Below are 16,882 nucleotides of genomic sequence, written 5' to 3' on the forward strand. Positions count from 1 at the left end.
CGATGCTGGTGCAGCACAAGTGTTTCAGAGCACACCGTTCGGACCACATTGCTGAGCGAGGGACCGCGGAACAAATGATCCAGACTTGATCCCATATTGGCGATATCGTGTTACAATACCAGTGGGAACGGAATATTGAAATGTACCGGATCAAGGGAAACTTGTATCGTAGATGAAACATTTTCCCTTCTACAACAGGCCGATGGTTGTGCCCGGATACGCCGTCATCCAGGGGAATAGTTCCTCGAACATGCACCACGAAACACTCATTTGCCGAAGAGCACAGTATTATGTTTGGGAGCATTCACATGGGCTTTCGTTAGACCCATGGTAATAAACAAAGCCCCTTGATGGCTTTGTACTAAGTGAACCTTACTGTGGACTATCCGTATCCTTCCATGCTCGAAGCCTTCCCTGTCGTTGATGGCATCTTCCAACAGGATAACTGTTGGTCTCACAAGACCAGAATCGTGCTACAGTGACTCTGACCATGATAACGAACTCACGCTGAAATATTCCCCACCAAATTCGTCAAACCTAAATCCTATGTCACACAATGGGTCGCGTCTTGAAGTCAGCTCTGCTCCCACGCATCACCGGTCCGTTATTTACGGGAACTGCATGAACTGTGCGTAACGTCTCATATCTTATACCTGCCGAAGAACTGCCAAGGACCTGTCGAGCCCCTGTCAAACAGAATAACTGCTGCACTGTGTCCCAATGGTGGACCAACATGCTGTTAAGCAGGTTGATGATGTTTGGTTGTGTGGGGCGCTCAACTGCTTGGTTATCAGCGCCCGTACAATTTCCCAATTTTTGCTCAGTGCAATTTCGCCACTTTCCTGGATGATGATGAAATGATGAGGACAACACAAACACCCAGTCATCTCGAGGCAGGTGAAAATCTCTGATCCCGCCGGGAATCGAACCCGGGACCCCGTGCTCGGGAAGCGAGAACGCTACCGCGAGACCACGAGCGGCGGACAGTGTTAAGCAGGTTGTGGTCCACAATCAACAGTTGGTCACATTGCAGAACAGAAAAAGCAATCACATGGTTGAAATAGTGTGTATATAGTTTATATATACTGAGCTGACAGGTGATAAAAGTAGAATGATAACTTCACTTGCAGGGCAACAGCCTCAAGTGTATAGTACAGCAAACACACAGTCAATGATATATCTTAATTACCCGTAAAGTGTCATAACTAAATATAATGTGAAAACACCACGTCCGATGTTAAGGAAGCATCCTTGTATAGTACAGGAAAGGTTAACATTTTAAAAACACCAGAGGAAAGTTATCTCGCTTGTATTACGACGATGTCATCAAGAGACGGGCGTGAAGAGTCACATTTCACCACCGTGGGTGCATCAGGGGAAAGCGCAACATGGGCGCTTCTGGCGAGCTAGAGAGTGGATCTCAGCAGGAATGTGGAGGGGCAGAGCCGCTAGCATCACGAAATCTTTGTTACGTGAGAAAATAAGCGCCGTTGTTATGGCAACAGCTCGTACCGACAGCTTTTACGAACCAGTCCTACACTATAACAAACTCATTAATCAAGGACGACTTTGTGAGAACCGCTGATGCCTTCGTGGAAGGCCTACGCCATTGTGACCAGTGACCTCGGGTGAAAATTGGGCACTACTTCACTCCATAAATATCCCAGAACTTTAGCCCATAAGGCAGTTGATCAAACGGAATAATGGCATACATAACGTTCGCACTCGATTCCCTGACTGCAGTAAATTGGCATCTGGCACAAGTCTGCTGTAGATTTCCCGCTCGCTACTGAGTAACAACAGCCTCTTCTGCGAGAGATTGCTACCTCGCCATAATTACCAGTCGCAGAGTTCAACACCACAGCCTGCCACTGTCGTAGACGGGTGGATCGGGGGATTTTCGCTATCGCCTCGGGTCAGGACGCAAGCCTCCTGATCCTTCAGCGGTCTGACCAGGGCTCCCCTGAACGGCGGGTCAAGATCGTCGTATTACACGGCTACATGGCAGCCGTCAGTGCGGTTCAAGAGATGAAGAACAACGGCGGGGAGCGGGAAGGAACAGAGCACCTCCCAAAACGGCGTGTCGAAGTCCAACACAGTCACTGCCGCGGCATTTCGGTACGGTAATTGCCGGAGTCACCGCGGGCGGCGAACTGCCATAGCAACAGCCGGCCAGGAAAGGAGAATGCGGTGTCAGCTGCCTTGAGCGGGCTGAAGGCTGCTTACGATGCGAATCCTCGACGGGCAACGGCAGCCGATGTCAACATGAGTCAGCACACTGAATGTAACTTATGGAAATAAATAACTAATTCTGGATCTTCTTTCACTACTCCTATCCCGGCAACAGGTCGTGACCATCCTTCCAAGGAATAATGGCAAAGAGTGCAATGGGAGAGTGCCTCCTAACCGTGAATCATCTCTACTTCCACCCTCCCAACAGTCGCCCACTTGGAATACAGCAAGTAAATTAATTCATGTATATCGGCGACTGAAGAGAACTGAAATGCTTGTGCCAGAATGCATCTTGCGCTTATTCAGCTGCACAAAGCTGTAGACTTGAAATTGAATTTTTTTATTGTAACTAAGTTTCTCCACATAAAACATTTACACTGTTTCTTACCATCGAACGGTGATGGAAGTCAATGGCTGTAGTGACTTTTTTCCTTCAGATGTTCACGTTTTGCTAATCACTTCTGTGATATATGGAACTGAACTATATTTGTTTTTTGCGCTTAAAATGTCTGAGTTTTAGCTGCAATAAATTGCTGTACGTGACACTCTACACCCATATTTCACAAAGCGAAAAACTGGATGCGCTTTGTGAAAACCTTTGTACTTTAAATGGCCGGTCTAAAATAGAAGAGTTTCATCAAATCGTTATCGATTATAATACACAAATTAATGAGTAACTCTTCCAGAATTTGCCACCACGTGTTTCAGAGGATTCTGTCTCGGTTATTAGGTGAAGTTTTTTAAATTAACAGTACACAAACGATTTGTAAATAAATTTTTTTGAACAATCAGTTACATCAAGTCTCAGTGGATGCAGTTTACTTTACTGAAGGATATCTAAATAACTCATGCACTCTAAGAACTACATAAACTAGAAAAAAACAAAGATAAGTGGGTGTGGTTATTTGTTTGTTGTAGCTGATATTCAGGTCAGTAATAGTTACTTTAACCAACAGTTCGCATTTCAGGATACTTATCTTCAGGCAAGAGTTCTATAACCTGATTTTTGATTTTGTCGGTGCATATTAAATTATTAAAACGTTGTTTCAAGATGACACTGATACCTCAGCGATACCCATCCTGATATCATCAGTTAAATTCCTTAGCGAGACACTGCGGCCTTACAATGTCAGAATACTTAGACTGCAACGTATTGAGATTCCAGTTAAAATTAACAACTATAAAATATGAAATTGAACAAATTCAGTATCAGTGATACTACAGAAGGAGTGTTTTAGTGTATGGGCATCTACAAGTGAGCTTCAGTAGCACCTGATTATTTCAAAATAAGTAATGCCTCGGTGCTACTAACTCCTGAAGCCCAACCGTCTCGGCAGGAACAGTGGCAAGACAGGGGATCCTATTACGATAGACGTCGGTTGCAAAAGCGTCCATCCACCAAGATTGAATCTTCGTACTACCAGTTTCCAATAGGTAGGGTTTTAACACATTACTGCTTACGTGAACCACGTATAAAAAGTTGATTTGTCTTGCTTTAATAGGGTTAATGTTCAGTTTTAAACGTAACTATGGATAGAGCATTCTGCACAGTTAAGACGTAGGTGTACGCATTCAGAAACCTGAGGTTGTAATGAAACTGCGAAACAGAATGCAAATAAATTAATACCTAAAAATCCAACTGAAGGTGTCATCCCTTCTGTATACAGATCCAAACTAAAGTTTTCCGTGATTTCCCTGGATCATTTAACATACTCGGCAGTATGATTCTTTAAAAAAACTGTGGACGATTTCCTTCCCCTTCCCGTAGTTGAGCTTATGCGCGGTCATCATTCACCTTCCGCCAACGGATGATAAACCCCAATTTTCCTTCTTAAAGTCAATGATGAACACCTTGATTGCGTAACAGGTTTTCTTGTACTGTTTGAAAGAGTTTAAGAGAAGAAAAGTTTGAACTTGTCATCATAGACTTCAGTTTAACAAGAACTTGGTAATAAGAGGAAAGGAAGAACATTAAGGTTTAACAGAACATTGAAGTCATTAGCGACAGAGCATAAGCTCGGAACGATGGGAGGATATTAGTTAGATTATTATGTTTTCCATAGGTCGTTCGGACGATTCTTTTATCGAAATGATATGGAAGGAGTCAGTTTACAGTAGGACTGGAGAGTTCTCGGGCAATGCCATGGTACGAATGCAATAGTGCTGAGCCTCGCTACCTCGCTACCCATTTCCCCCACCCCAGCGCCATACTATCTCAGCGGGGAAATAGCGAACGGGCCACATTTAAATGGCAATACAGTCGCATTGCACACAACTTGGTTTTATATTTCGTATTTTTCAACATCATAGATCATAAACAAAACAAATTTTTGGTGTTAATCATTTATTTGTGGCTCACCGAAGACGTAATATTGCCTCTTTTTTATCTGATACAAACTTTCGGTACACGGACAGACATAGGCAATGTCATAGATCGCGACTTATTTGGTTTCATAATCGGGAAAAGGTCTTTCATAGAAATATATCGACGGAAATATAACAGCACTTTTGGAACCTCTGCCTGAGGAAAGCAATGTAGACATCCCGACCAGTTTTAATATAAAAGGATTTATCATTAAAATATGGTTCAAATGGTTCAGGGCACTATGGTACTTAACATCTATGGTCATCAGTCCCCTAGAACATAGAACTACTTAAACCTAACTAACCTAAGGACATCACACAACACCCAGTCATCACGAGGCAGAGAAAATCCCTGACCCCGCCGGGAATCGAACCCGGGAACCCGGGCGCGGGATGCGAGAACGCATTAAAACATGAATTACCTTGCAGGTCAACAACTTACACCTGCACGTGCAGAAGAGCGCTTTCAAGTGAAACGGCAAACGGCCTCCGAAACAGATGCAAGGCTGTCATTGTCCTTAAAACGCTTACAAAATTATCCTTGTAATTATCTCTAGGTAACAATGAATGAATTCTTCAAGCCTCGCGTTTTCGTTAACGGCGTTGAGCTTAGGGAACTGAACTGTGTTCATCAAAACATGTCCTTTTCATAATGCTATTTTCTTTTTAAATGCATCCCCATCAAAACAGAAATAAGTTGTTTCTCACCTTGCAGTGTCTTACTGTGGGCAGTGTGCTGTCAAGTCCACTTAAAATATGAGGTGTGGGATTCATTCCAGATGTTCTAATTTTAGATCTGGCACTCATTGTTCTTTCATAGACTCAACAACAGCGAGTTCCACGCATGCCACTGACTGGACCAACGTACTTTCGAGTAATAAGAAGTCTCTATACTCTTCGTTCAGTTCTATCGAAAACTGTTGCAACTGACAGCGGAATAATGATTAAGCCTTCAGAAATTTTACTATTCATGCCGCCAATATCATTACGTGCTGCACGCCGGCAAACTTAGCACTAAATGTTCTTTGATGTACTGAACGATGGAAGCCGTCTGTCGATCGGTGTAATTTTTTGGTGTTTCATTGTCAAAAAAATCTTTAAATTCTTTCTGCACGATATTTTAATATCGTTTCAGAGCAAATCTGCAGTACGTGTCGATCACGGACTAGCTAATATGTACTGAGAGTTATCATCACTCTCTAGTGTCATTTCAATTCATTTTTAAAGGCTAGTGATGATAGATCGCCAGACTGCCTCTTTTTGTACAAATGGTTACTGGATCTGTGAACGTCTTTCGTATCACGAAATAAATAGCGAAGGGGAAACAGTGCTGCCACCACGATCCTGCCGAACTGAAGAGAGCTGCGCCAAACGAAAAATGCCACATCGTAATATTACATGAAATGTCGTGCTGTACTTGGTACTTCGAGAAGGAAAGAGCAAAGACAAAAAAGGGTGCTGTCGCACGCCCCCACACTTGGCTCGCGTGAAGTTTGGCACATAGTGGGTATCCGTTGTTTACAGGTTATTTGTACATGATTAGTGCTAACATTAATGAGTAAATAATTTTTTGTTTCCACTCTTGCAGCTACATTTGAAAACAGGAAGGAAATCAGCTGTGTGCCGTTAGAACGAACCACTGTGGTATTTACCTTAATCTGTTAAGAGATACCACCCACGGAAAACCTAAATTTGGATGGCTACTGTATCTGGTGAAATGGAGTCTGCCTGAAAACAAATAAAATTAAAACCAAAAATCTAGGTGGTCACACAGGGATTTAACTGCCGTGCATCCGAGTAGGAGTGCAGTGTCTTACGACTGCAGTCTCTAATCGTGGTTTTTTCCAAGGAATCACGTCGAAACTTGACATATATGACTTATGGATATGAATGAGTATCTAAATAATGATCATTTGGCATTTGACGGTAATTGGACGTGTGTCGAATATCGTAACCACATTACCCGTTGTTGTTGGGATTGTTCTTCAGATGAAACGTGGTCACTTAAAAACTGAATATTCTAATTGAAACAACGTTCCAGTGCAGAGAATGACATTCATTAAGAGTTCTGAAACAGAAAAAATATAAAACGTTAAGATATATAAAATCTCTGGATGATAAACACCGATTGTATAAGTTCTTTTTTTTACTTTTTATTTTTTAAAGTAAATATTAGACGCTTACTACTCCATGAACTCCAAAGTCGCATCACCACCGTTATGACGTTTTTGCCTTCCCTCGAGATAAAAACCACTTTGAATCTCTTAGAACGGAATAGAGAAGAATACATTATGATAACTCGTTCAGTGTATCTTAAAATAACATTTATACCAACCTGTCCGGTTTGTAGTCTTTTGGATTGGGTCGTATCGGTGAGAGGTCGTCGTCGGTTCTGTGAATCAATTAGCCGCGGCCAGCCATCCCTGGTGGAGGTTTGCGGCGCCCCTAATTAATCCAATCAAGTGGAATAATAAGCCGTTATTAAAACCGTTTCGTTGTCCGTCGCTTACGGCTGCCGCAGGGGGAATTAAAGCATTTGGAGAAAGTGCAGCCAAGGATTATACGTAGATCGATGCGTACGCCATGTTGCTACGTGGAAGTTGGTGGATAAATACTATCTGGGAACTGCAAAAAGGAAATATATGTGCTGTAGGATGGATTTAGAATGGTTTATTATGAGTACAAAGACGTATTAGTAGTGTTTATGACCATTAGGAGTTATGGCGACGTACTGAGTGTGGGGGTATTTATTTTCCTGAAGATTAGGTATTGTTTCACTTGGCATGGTATTTTGTTCACTTCTTTTCGAAACACGACTAATATCAGTAACAGCTGACGAATGCTACTGTCGAAGCACAAAAAGGGCGATTATGCTCCTCTTTAAAAGACTCTGAGAGAAAAGTGGGGAACCAGCTCTCTCAATCCTTATTTCGCCTCAGTCACTAAAAATCTTGGCGTGCGAACATATTCATGCTCTTTCAAGAGGGAACATTCTAAATCCTTTTATCCAGTCCCTCTTTGTAGTGAAGCCTTCACATTCTACATTTACCTCTCACTGTCACTGTCTCATTTTTCTGTCATTGGCACTTTCTCCATTCTGTCTCTTCCATTGTCACTGAGCCTCACGGCGTCGCCGCGTGGTTTGAGATGCTAGCTTACAGATTGCACGACCCCTCCCGCCGGAGGTTCGAGTCCCCCCTCGCTCATGGGTCTGTGTTTTTTTCTTAGGATAAGTTAGGTTAAGTTAGTTTCAGTAATGTGAAAGTCCAGGGACCGATGACCTCAGCAATTTGGTTCCTTAGGAACTCACGCACACTATCACTGACTTCGTAGCTTTGTCTCGCTCTTTCTTATCACTGTCTTCTTCTCTGCCAATTTCACCGTCTCCCTCTCCCAATGCATTGTCCCATTGGTACCGTCTCCTTCTTTCTCGCTTACAATATGTTATCTTTTCCTTTAACCACAATTGTCTCCTCTCAACCATTTTTTCCTCTCCACAAATGTCCTTGCTCGCTGTTTTGACCCCTAGACTGGGAAACTTTAGCATGTGGTATAGGGTGTGACAAAGAGGGCTAATTTTTTCGTGTTTGTCGGTCTGGGGAGAGGTGAGTCTAGACCCTCAAACCTATGTAACGTCTCCACTCACCTCTGTTTCTCATTTCCAGTGTTTCCTCTCTCTTTAGTTCCCACTGCTGCTGTATCCATTCATCACTCTTTGTCTTTTACTGCCACTGTCTGTTACTGACCTACACTATCTCCTCTTCCTGTGGCTCCCATTGCTATTGCCCGCACAAATTTTTGGTGAGACAGACAGAATGAAGATTGAAGTAGCTGCTTCCTAACTTTTCTGTTGCAGTCCTATAAAGATATTATACTCACCAGTTTTGTGTTCCTACAGGAACATTTTTCAACTGGTTCCTTTCTTTTCCCTATTACGGCTGGGCGTGCTGCTCGTGCAAAACAAATACTGTGCCTCAATAAAGTTTTGACACTTCACTTATGTACCTCGACAAACTTACATGCTTGACACATACAAACAATAAATAAGTATTCATAATATAAGGTAAACAAAACAAAAAAAAACATGCCGGCCGGTGTGGCATAGCTGTTCTAGTCGCTTCAGTCTGGAACCGCGCGACCGCCACGGTCGCAGATTCGAATCCTGCCCCGGGCATGGACGTGTGTAATGTTGTTAGGTTGGTTATGTTTAAGTAGTTCTAAGTTCTAGGGGACTGATGACCTCAATTGTTGAAACCCATAGTGCTCAGAGCCATCTGAACCATTTGAACAATAAAACATCTCCCATTCAACGCAAGTTCACTTTACACTACTTTACTTAAATTGCACAATATTTTTATACTTCCCCTCAAACACACCAAATAATTCAATATTTGACTTGCAAGTACAGGGAATTTCATATGAAAAAATAATTTTTTGTAGCTGCTCAATTCGCCACGTATCTCCATCGAGTAATTTCCGGATCAAGAGAGATTGTATAGGTGTGAATTGCACTGAGACAGCGCGCCATAAAATTTTATTGGTGAGAAAATGGTGACATTATTTGGTGAACCTTGTCATGCGTTGAGCACGTCAGTTAAAACTACATTTACCCTTCAGATCGGATATTACGTGCATATTTTACTCTCATAAGTGCGATAACTTCGAACCTCATGATCTCGGTAATGGATAAAGATATGTAAAAAAAGCTTCAGGGTTCCCTGAGAACGTCATCTTAAGACTATATAGGTACAAATTTCGACTGCTTATCTGAATGGAATGTACAGAAGTACCCATCCCTACAAACGTAGTTTTCCGGGTTTTATCGGGAACCTGCCATGAACAAATGGTGCATTATACAAGTATCCTCAATTTTTGGGCTATACGAAGTGTGTAATGTTTATGTTTTGATTCTTAATGTAGGGCAGCTATAATATGCCCGTTCTTCCGATAGGTATAGGATAGGTCGCTTGCCCATGCACTACCGAAACACTTGACGCGTTATCTCTGTGTTTAAGACTCCGAGATATGCCATGTGAGTAATCGCTTTTCTGGGCGGCTTTTAGGAATTTACAAGGTACTTGATACCATGCTCTGTCGTGTACACAATTATAAAATTGTAGTGATATCTGGGGACAATATGTTACGCACCATTAATATTATGAATAAGCTACTTCGATTTAATTTTCTGTCAATTTTGTTTTTAATCTTCTTTCAGTTTCGGTTTTGTCTCCTACCAAGTTCGGTTTCACTTTCTACCAATTTCGGTGTTATATTTTGTCAAATTCGGTATTATCTTTTCTCAATTTCAGCATAATTTTTGCCAATTTTATGTTTTTCCTGCTAATGTTGGTGTTACTTTCTACCAATTTTGGTATTAATTTTAGATGAATTTGGTATTAGTTTTAGTTGGCCTATTTTTTTAAGTTCTATTTGTCTTATTTCTTTGTTTTCCACTGTTGGTTTTTTTGTTTTTGAAGCGTGAATGATATCATATTTGTTGTCATCAGCGTCACATCTTCTTATATAACTGAAAAATAAACAAAACGTAACGTTATACCCAATCAATTAAAGAGAAAATAACTCTGCTACCATTATCAACACTTGTCAACTACGTGAAAGCATCAACCCGGAGTCAATCTTGTTAACATGGAAGACAAACTACCTTCAGCTCACGAAGAGAGATATTATAAAGATCTCGCTTCTTACTGCCATGATATGTTACATTTCCTGTAAATTATGGGGGAATTCATATCCCTTAAGCGTGAAAGTTACCGAACTATCAGTTTAATAAGTCACAGCTGCAAAATACTAACGCGAATTATTTACAGACGAATGGAAAAACTGGTGGAAGCCGACCTCGGGGAAGATCAGTTTGGATTCCGTAGAAATGTTGGAACACGTGAGGCAATACTGACCTTACGACTTATCTTGGAAGAAAGATTAAGAAAAGGCAAACCTACATTTCTAGCATTTGTAGACTTAGAGAAAGCTTTTGACAATGTTGACTGGAATACTCTCTTTCAAATTCTGAAGGTGGCAGGGGTAAAATACAGGGAGCGAAAGGCTATTTACAATTTGTACAGAAACCAGATGGCAGTTATAAGAGTCGAGGGGCATGAAAGGGAAGCAGTGGTTGGGAAAGGAGTGAGACAGGGTTGTAGCCTCTCCCCGATGTTATTCAATCTGTATATTGAGCAAGCAGTAAAGGAAACAAAAGAAAAATTCGGAGTAGGTATTAAAATTCATGGAGAAGAAGTAAAAACTTTGAGGTTCGCCGATGACATTGTAATTCTCTCAGAGACAGCAAAGGACTTGGAAGAGCAGTTGAACGGAATGGACAGTGTCTTGAAAGGAGGATATAAGATGAACATCAACAAAAGCAAAACGAGGATAATGGAATGTAGTCAAATTAAGTCGGGTGATGCTGAGGGAATTAGATTAGGAAATGAGACACTTAAAGTAGTAAAGGAGTTTTGCTATTTAGGGAGTAAAATAACCGATGATGGTCGAAGTAGAGAGGATATAAAATGTAGACTGGCAATGGCAAGGAAAGCGTTTCTCATGAAGAGAAATTTGTTAACATCGAATATAGATTTAGGTGTCAGGAAGTCGTTTCTGAAAGTATTTGTATGGAGTGTAGCCATGTATGGAAGTCAGACATGGACGATAACTAGTTTGGACAAGAAGAGAATAGAAGCTTTCGAAATGTGGTGCTACAGAAGAATGCTGAAGATAAGGTGGGTAGATCACGTAACTAATGAGGAGGTATTGAATAGGATTGGGGAGAAGAGAAGTTTGTGGCACAACTTGACTAGAAGAAGGGATCGGTTGGTAGGACATGTTCTGAGGCATCGAGGGATCACAAATTTAGCATTGGAGGGCAGCGTGGAGGGTAAAAATCGTAGAGGGAGACCAAGAGATCAATACATTAAGCAGATTCAGAAGGATGTAGGTTGCAGTAGGTACTGGGAGATGAAGAAGCTTGCACAGGATAGAGTAGCATGGAGAGCTGCATCAAACCAGTCTCAGGACTGAAGACCACAACAACAACAAGCGTACCTTCACTGGTGAGGGCTGGTATCCCAAATGCTGATAATAGGTGAATGAAATAAGCCGTAATACAAGGCGAGATTTAGACAGTCTCCAGAAATCTGGTTATGGTGCACCCCACAGCCAAGTTCCATCGTCTTACACGCCGAACATCCCAAGAAGATTAACTACGTGGACATATGTGTTTGATTCCACAGACAAACGTTGCGATGCCACTGGTGGGAAACGTACTAAATTGTGAGTCCACTCCAAAGACTTTGTGCCGCTGAGCAGGAAGCCTTAAAATTTCCGAAGAAGACTTTTGAAATAAGGATGCGAGAGCCTTGCAGGACCATAGCTAGGACTTACGGACTGAAGCTGAGCGTCACCAGCGACGAAAGGAAGCGTCCCGCCTTAAAGCGAGGACACAGGAACAGTGATTTTTATCTGCTGATAAAGTAAACTCTACTGTTCTTCCGACTCCAACAACTTATTTCGGCAAGATTATGGCTTACTGCAGGACTTAGCGTATCGTCATCTCCAGAAGGACCATAGTTAGGACAAAGGCACTCAGGCTGAGCGTCGTCACTGACATGCCACATATGGGACACTGGCGGCCACAAATGAAGTCCATGGCCTCAGGGAACAGCAACGCTTCTTTCATTTCGAGAACGTCTCAACGGAGCCAGTACAAAAGAAACCATCAGCCGCCTAAAAACCAGCCTGTTTCACGACCTCCTAAAATAAACTTAAGAATACGAGAGCTATTTCCACCACGACTGTATGCCCTTATAATGGTATGTAGAAAAGGAGTTCCCCATCACTCTGTTGTGAGCAATACTGGAGTACAAAATACTACCTAATAAAACGTCAGGCTTCCCTTTTGTACTCTTTCGCAGGGAAATATGAAGACCATATTCGTATCTCGGATTTAAGCGGCGACTGAAGAACCTACGTCCAGAACCGACAGATGTGTTAGTGAGTTTCGATGCGGTTTGTTTGCCCACAAGGACTCCCGTGAAGGATACACTACAACTCAGAGCTATTAAATGGAAGGCTACGACACAGAACTTTTCCAACATGTGCTTATTTCGACTAGCTTTCGACAGTGACGGGAAAAAATCATATCACCAAAAAGTAATAAATTTAGGGTAATGAAATTTCGGAAATACATCTGTATTGGTAACATATTTAAGTGATTAACATTTCGAGATAAGCTATTACAAATGTGAAACGCTGGTATTTTAATAACCGGTGTAAGCACCAGAGTGTTGAATGAAAACATGCAAACATGCATGCACTTTGTTCTACAGTTTCCAGATGTCAGTATGTGGGAAGGAGACCTATACCTGTTGCACTTGGTCGATCGATACAGGGACAGCTAAGGCGGTCTCTGAATGACGCCGGAGTTGTCGTCCGATTATGTCCCATATATACTCGACTGGAGAGAGTTGTGGTGATCGACTACGCCAATGCAACATGTCGACACTCTGTAGAGCATATGTCGTCTCTACACAGGTATATGGGAGAACGTTTGCTGGAAAACCCCCATGGAATGCTATTCACGAATGACAGCACAACAGGTCGAATCACCGGCCTGACGCACAAATTTGCATTCATAGTGCATGGATGACTACGAGAACGCTCCTGCAGTTATACGAAATTTCAACACATACCATGTAGTCCAGTGTGTCTAGTGCGCATACAGGTTGGTTACAGGCTCTCAACAGTTTGTGTTAACGAGCATTTCGCTCTCATTTAAATATATGGCCGAAAGAGTCAGCCTTCAGGAATCGTGAAATGAATCCTATCGTCCAGGACCGTATGCCAAAAAGAGCCCAGATTCACCACGAGATAGAAATATCCAGGTGCATCTATTTTGCTGAATGAGGCCTAGGTGCTATAGTGTGCCAGATAGACAAATGAGAACCTCCGTCATAGGGAACTGCCGTAAAAGCCATAATGTATGTGAAACGTCCACTGGGAGTGTTTACTGAAATTACGACGCTGAAAAGGCGGTTACTTGAAAATTTACAGTCGGATCTAGTGCAAGGTCTTAGCAATTCAGTAGACGAATTTTTGGACTTTGTAGAAAAATTAAAACGGGCGTTGTAATTTAAACCGCAAAGTAAACAGACAAATAGTTTTCAGAGTGGAGATCATAATTTCATTCCGAGTAATTACTATGAAAGACATTCGGGAAGTTATCAACGGAGCGCAAACAGCAGATATGATATGGGAGACGGTAATAGGAAAACATCCAATGATAAATTTCAAAGGAGTAATGGCCAGGGATACTTTCGTGACAGGGACTGACACCAAGAACGTGGATTTGAGGGACCGGCACCTGGCGAAATGTACCAGCGTAATGGAAGATCAGGAAACTAAGTTTCGCCGCATCTCAGGTCCGGAGATCGCAAAATAAACCGGCGATGAATAGGACGCGAGTAAACGGAAATGTGATAAGTGAAATGATAATTAAATGGACACCCTAGTTGCAAACAGGCGCTGATGTACTTCATTGGGGACACGTTGAAAATGTGTGCCCCGCCCGGGACTCGAACCCGGGGTCTCCTGCTTACATGGCAGACGCTCTATCCATCTGAGCCACCGCGGGCACAGAAGGTAGTGCGTCGGCAGGGACTTATCCCGTGCACGCTCCCCGTGAGATTCACATTCCCAACATGTCCACACCACTACATTCGTAGTGCGCCTAATAGATGTTTGCCCATCATACTCATTACTCGTGGCAGATTAATCTACCAAGTCCCGTACGAGTTGGGGCATAGCGTGTGCGTTCGTACAAGAAGGTCAATGGCCGGGAAGCCATATTTTAACTAGTTAAACTGTTTAAAGTGCTGTTTGTGGAGGTGTTTGTAATGATGTGGAAGTAAAAATATAATGTTTTATTTCATGATAATGATACAGCTACTGATGTCGATAATTTTAAGGGAAAATACAATAAGTTTGATTCTAATATGGAAAGTGATATTTGGACTGAATGGTATCATAAGGAGGAATGTTATTTTACTGTAACTGATTGGCGATGGTACCGAAGAACATTGCCTCGTTTGTAGACCCGAGAGAAGTTTAAGATAACTAGAGGACTAGAAGGGGTGAAAAATGAAATTGGAGCGAAAGAAGCATTTAATGGATTATTTTCGGCTGAGTACAAAACTGAGGGGTGGATCAGACAGGATATGTGTACTCTAGAGATGGAAGAGAAGGGCTAGCTCTGAGCACTATGGGACTTAACTTCTGTGGTCATCAGTCCCCTAAAACTCAGAACTACTTAAACCTAACCAACCTAAGGACATCACGCACATCCATGCCCGAGGCAGGATTCGAACCTGCGACCGTAGTGGTCGTGCGGTTCCAGACTGTAGCGCCTAGAACCGCTTGGCCACTCGGAAGAGAAGAGGAAAGTAGATTAAGAAATAAGCGTATCTGTGTTCAGATTATAATATTATTATGGAGGGGTAATTTGCAATATCTTATTTCAGGATATATTTTTGCTTGTTTGTTGTTTCGTCGCATAAGGATTTTTGTGGCACAAGGTCTGTGCTATTATGAAATAGTTTAGATACACATTTGTGGGCGAGGAGGTCGGAAAACTCAATTATCTGGTGAATGACATCAGGTCAAAAATCAGTGCACAGCATACATATAAATTAGGTTTTTGGAGTATATAAAGGATTTATTTATGTGTTTGTATGTGTTAGGCTATGTTTTTGGATGATTTTATGTTTGTTGTAATTTCCAACTTATAATTTCTGGGCACCTCAATTTGGGTGCTTGGAGATCGTAGAAATTTAGAAAATGAAAATTGATAATGCTTACCTAGGAAGAAAAGGAAGACAGACGTATGTTTAACTACTTATCTGAGAGTATTCTGGGGGATTAATTTATTGTTGTACTGAGTGTCGATTTATGTACGCAGCTTTACTGCACGGAATTCAACGAGGGTTAAGACGTGTTCATATTTTTTGTCAATTTTGAGTCCAAGGGAGTTATTTAAATTAAAAGAAAATATTAATTTGTTGATGAAGTCTCGTGAAATCTGTCACCAGATGCATGTCTCTAGTGGAACTTGAACAACGTGTCACAATCACTGAAGAATTTACGAGCATCTTGCAAACGCTGTCAATCAATTGTTTAGTGTGTAGTTTGGATCTGTTTGTATCGGTTCCGCTGGGGGAAGCGTTCAGTGCAGATCCTGGGTGCTTTCACAAAGTGTTTCTTTTCTGGTATCTGCACCAAATTCGAATTTCAAGAAATTTGTTCCCCAAAAACTTTGGTGATGAAGTGCAGAGCCATACAGAATTTCGGCAGGGTACTCGGTTCTGAATCTGTGGAGACTTCGTTGTGTCAAAAAGGTTCTGTTGGTTGGTTGGTTGTTTGGGGAAGCAGACCAGACAGCGAGGTCATCGGACTCATCGGATTAGGGAAGGATGGGGAAGGAAGTCGGAGGTGCCCTTTCAGAGGAACCATCCCGGCATTTGCCTGGAGTGATTTAGGGAAATCACGGAAAACCTAAATCAGGATGGCCGGACGCGGGATTGAACCGTCGTCCTCCCGAACACGAGTCCAGTGTCTAACAACTGCGCCACCTCGCTCGGTAAAAGTTTTGTAAAAGTGAGCGCTGTGGCGCTGATATATCTACGGTATTTCAATAGACAGTCGAGTTTGATAAATGTATAGTTTTAAGTGGCACTTAATTAATACACCGCTATTCATAATTTACGGAAGATATAAATTTCTTTGAATTTAAAGTATGCTGCATCAACACCACTACAAATAATTACACTATTGATCTGGTGTTTAGGGTATTTATGTTGTTGTGTTATGAATTTGTGTCTTGTGAATTTGGGTAATACTCATAACATATACGGCACGCCAGCTTGTTATGAAGTGGAGGTGTGTGAGTTAAAGCGTATTTCCCTCTCATTTAAACATATGGCCGGAAGAGCCAGCTTTTAGGAATTGTGAAACGAACCCTGTCTTCCAGGACGGTCTTCCACATAGAGCGCAGATTCGGGTGGGGAAATTCATAGGTTATTGTGTTAAATTAGACCTAGGCTCTGAAGTGTGCGAGACAGTTGATAACATACGTCATAGGGAAATCCTATGGAAGCCATTTGTGGCCAGGGGGACGTATCCGTGTTAAATATGGCTGACCTAAGATCGGACATAGAGGGAAACATTTATCAAAACTATTTAACTGGGTAGTAATCCAGGGAATGATGCCACAGTAATT

The 16,882-nt window shown here is 42.0% G+C and overlaps 1 non-coding gene across 1 annotated transcript; it reads right to left on the bottom strand.

Annotated features, from left to right (window-relative positions):
- Positions 1-14,168: 14,168 nt before the first annotated feature.
- Positions 14,169-14,243, bottom strand: Trnat-ugu (transfer RNA threonine (anticodon UGU)). Its single transcript has one exon. It is a non-coding gene; the product is annotated as a tRNA-Thr (tRNA).
- Between the last annotated feature and the right edge of the window lie 2,639 nt (positions 14,244-16,882).

Source organism: Schistocerca cancellata, chromosome 5 (assembly GCF_023864275.1).
Source record: "Schistocerca cancellata isolate TAMUIC-IGC-003103 chromosome 5, iqSchCanc2.1, whole genome shotgun sequence".
Taxonomy (NCBI): Eukaryota; Metazoa; Arthropoda; class Insecta; order Orthoptera; family Acrididae; genus Schistocerca; species Schistocerca cancellata.